This window comes from Quercus robur, chromosome 9, assembly GCF_932294415.1.
Source record: "Quercus robur chromosome 9, dhQueRobu3.1, whole genome shotgun sequence".
In the NCBI taxonomy this organism is placed as follows: Eukaryota; Viridiplantae; Streptophyta; class Magnoliopsida; order Fagales; family Fagaceae; genus Quercus; species Quercus robur.
Genome location: NC_065542.1, coordinates 3,561,914 through 3,565,966, shown reverse-complemented (window position 1 = coordinate 3,565,966; position 4,053 = coordinate 3,561,914). Strand labels below are relative to the sequence as shown.

Below are 4,053 nucleotides of genomic sequence, written 5' to 3'. Positions count from 1 at the left end.
TCAAACCCAACACCCACCATCTCTTTCTCTAAATCTAGATCCAAAGAGAAAGTTGAAGAAGTAAATGAAAACCAAGCCGGCGAGCTAGAGCTTGGGATCGTGAAGCAAGGTCTCGCCTTTCACGATCTTCTTGATCGTGAAGGGGATCCAAGCCAGGGTCACGACCACGATGAAGCCCAATTGCCTGGTGGAGAGGAACAGAGGCCGATGAATCGGACCGACGTTGAGCTTGGTCTTGGCCAGGACAAAATTGGCCATCGACTTGGCGAGTCACGAGAAATCGCCCTGGTCCATCTGCTCCGATTGCTTCGGGGACTAGTGGGGAGCGACGAGGCGAATGTGAGGGAGGGCATTGATGTCGAAGAGAGCGAAGCTCTACTGAGACTCTTTGAACTCGATGTCATAGAAGAAGAGGTTTGGGTTGCTAGGGCTAGGGTTAAGGTTGCTGGTGACGAAGGATTGGGTGAGGAGAGAGAATTTGGAGTGGAGGGTTTTGAGTTGAAGCTCCGACTTGTCATGGAGCTGGGTGGCGTCGAAGAAGATGAGGTGGTAGTAGGGTCTTTGGGGTTTTTGTGGAGGTGAGGTAGAGATTCTGAGTTTTTTTGTGTGTTTGTTTCTAAAGAAAAATTTTGGGTTTTTTGTGTGTTTGATTCAAATCAGATGTATTTTTATGTTTTAAATTTGGTTTTATGTTTTTTAATTTTATTAAAATTAATAAATTAATTTTTTAAATTTATATGCTGATGTGTCATGGGTGATGTGGCATTTCTATAATATTTTAATTACTCCGACTGCCACCTCAGCTATTTCCGTCGGTTGACTGATGAAAAGTACGAAAATAACACGCATTAATTGGTTTAGAGACTAAAAGTGGTAAAATTAAAATGTAGGGACTAAAAGTGCATTTATGCATTTTTTTTTAATAGATCATTAGCTTGCTCTTTATTTTATGTAATTTTCAGGTCTTCTTTTTGCCTTGAAGATACCAGGAATAAGGAAAGGGCAATGTGCACGCCTACACTGTTGAAAAAAATGAATTGTTGACTTTTATTCGAAACCCAGGATGTGAAAACCACTGAATCTGGTGTTGTTTCAAGAGGTCCTTGAGCTTTACCCATCCATAGTTGTAATTTCAGCGTTCTCACTTTTTCTTCCATACATCTATCTCTTTTATTTCTTCTCCTTTTCACTACTCTCTTCAATTAAAACATTCACATCAAATTGCATTTATTTTCCAGGTCCTCTCTCTTATCTCAATCATTGGCATTGCTTTGTGTGATTCTACTATTTTGTGTGAATTATACTTTTCTTTATTATTTATTTTTGTTTGACTTCCGTTTGGCTGAAGAGAAAATGAAGAGAGAAGTAGAATTTGGGAACTTGGGTGCTGATTTATTTATTCCTAAAAGGAATAGATATTTTAACAAATAAAGTGTGTGTGTGTATATATATATATATATATAATCAATAGTTATAACAACAAAAGATAGTGAATTCGAACCTTGAACATCTCTGTTGAAAACATCAGAAAGTATTAGTATGACAGATTTATTGAAGAACTTGAATGAGCAGATTAAATGTATGGCTCATCTAATTAATTTGTTAGAAGTTGATTGGAGTACATGGCTTGACATAGCTTAAGTCATTGGGAGTCTATTAGAATTGGGGAAATTCTTAGGTGATCCAGGACTACCCAGCCAATAGAAAAGAAGCACATTAGTAAAAATAGCTGAGATCATCTTAGCTGCCATGTCACCTAAAAATCATGTGATATTAATAACTAAGTTATACATTCTCATTAGATACCATTGGACTAAGTGTGTGTTTGGCATTGGCTTAGAAAACTAGCTTTTTTACTATTGAGCTTATTTTTGCTACTATTTATGGGTTTCATTGCATTTTTTGGTACTATTTATGGGTTCCAATATACTATTTCAGCTACCTTTTAGCTTTATCTACAGTACTTTCTGTAAAAAGTTTTCAGTTTCAGCTAGATAAGTTGCTCTCAAACAGACACTAAAGGGTGTTCGAAGAATGATCCCTTTATGCTTCATCTGATAACTACAATTAAATAGGCCTAGACGTTAGTTTGAATTGGTAAACATTGAATAATTGATGTCAAAGCAGCTCTCATTTTCAAATGTTTTTCCTAGAAGATGCCTTTAATTGAGATAAGCATTGCTTGGATTGATTATTACTTTAATACTTACATACTTTGCGGGCTAACAATGCTTATCTTAATTTATTTTATTTAAAAATATAAATTTTATATAACTTGTTTGAATTGAAATGGACACTTGCACACCTACTTTGTTTAAGAAAAAAAAAATGAGTAGATGTGCTATGCAATTAGAGGATGTGAATTCTTGCACATCTGATATCTCTCTGTCTCTTCGATTTCTTTTTCTTTTTCTTTTTCTTTTATAGAAAAAAGCACGCACACACAGTGCGGCTGGCTTTGTTTATTCATTGCAGTTAAAAAATCATTTTCATTCGCTTCCTTTCCAAGAAAATTCCTGGAAGACAAATCATTTTTAGTCATTATCTTTCAATCATTTACACACTTACTCTGTTTAAATAACTATGAGCTAGTAATTTTTTCATCCATTTTTAGAAATATTTTATGGGAAATTGAAAATTTTCAAAAAATTTAATAATTTTTTCATTTTTTCATAAAAAATTTCTTTAAATGGTTTACTGTGGCCCTAAGGGCATACATTAGTAAAATTCAATGAATAAACAAACAAATGTTGTTGACTTAAAAGTAAAAACAGAGGATGTGAATGCCCCATCCACCCTCTTTACCCCTCTCTACTCTCTTTCACAAGCACAGGAATAATAGTGCCCGTTCCTTTATTAAAAAGGCAATTTTGTGATAGGATCTGAATCCAACATTGTTTCTAAGAGTTTTTTGAGCTTTACCATCACTGCTGCTATTTCATTTCCAAAATCTGTAAATTTTCACTTTTCACACCCATCCATCTCTTTTATTTCTCTCCTATCACTTCCTCCTTGAAATGAAAAATCCACGTCAAATTGTTCTCTTCATCTCTAATTTTTCTTTCAATTTAGTTGAATGTGTGTGTATGTTATCTTGATTGTAGATCAAGATTTGTCGAAAATATTTCTAATGGCTTACATTTCCACTTAAAAAGTCTCATCTTCATCATCATTTTCTTCTTCAAAACCACAATGGAATTACGATGTCTTTCTTAGTTTTGGAGATGAGGATACCTACAATAGGTTTATGGAGTATCTATATGTTGCTTTGAAACAAAAGGGCATTGTCACATTTAGAGATCAGGGAAAAAATTAAGATGGGCATGGATCACAGGGCATTGTCACCTTGAAGCAGGAACGGACCAGGTGGGGGCAAAGGGGGCCCAGGCCCACCCTGAGTCCAATTTTTTTTTTTTTTTTTTTTTTTTTTTTTTTATAGTTATAATATATTTTATTTTTGTAGTTGGGCCCCTTTCAAATCCCTAAGCCTCCTTCTCCTCAATAAGTCTAACTAGCTTTACCCAAATAGCAATTATCCAACCCAAAAACTTAATAAAAACAATAAAAACATTCACAATGGTGATTGTATTTTAGCTAAAAAAAAAAAAATATTTTACCACCAAAGAACCAAAAAAATCATGTGTTATTGGAGAAATAAAGCTAATTTTTTTGCTACAATAGTAAACTGGTATAAATACTAGTTGATTGTAGCAAATTGTTGAAAATAAAATATAATATTTTATTAAGATTATATCTCTTCATTCAATTAAAACTCAAAATTTCTAGCTTCCTTTATTATTTTAATGAGTTATTTATATTATTTTAAATGAAGTGATAAAAAAAAAAAACATTTGATATTGGGTGTATTGTAAAATGAGGTGGTAAAATAGATAAAGTAGATTTTTGAGGACCTAAAAGCTAAAATTTTTAGAAACACTACTATGAATGCTCTAACTTCAACAAAAAAAAAAAAAACAAAAAAAAATCCTAGCCAACCTAATATTAAAAAAAAAAAAACATTATTTTGTATTTGTTTTTATCTTTGTTGGTAAA

At 33.2% G+C, this 4,053-nt stretch overlaps 1 pseudogene; it reads right to left on the bottom strand.

Annotated features, from left to right (window-relative positions):
* On the bottom strand, positions 1-1,118 carry LOC126699798 (probable dolichyl-diphosphooligosaccharide--protein glycosyltransferase subunit 3B; annotated as a pseudogene).
* Positions 1,119-4,053: the final 2,935 nt, after the last annotated feature.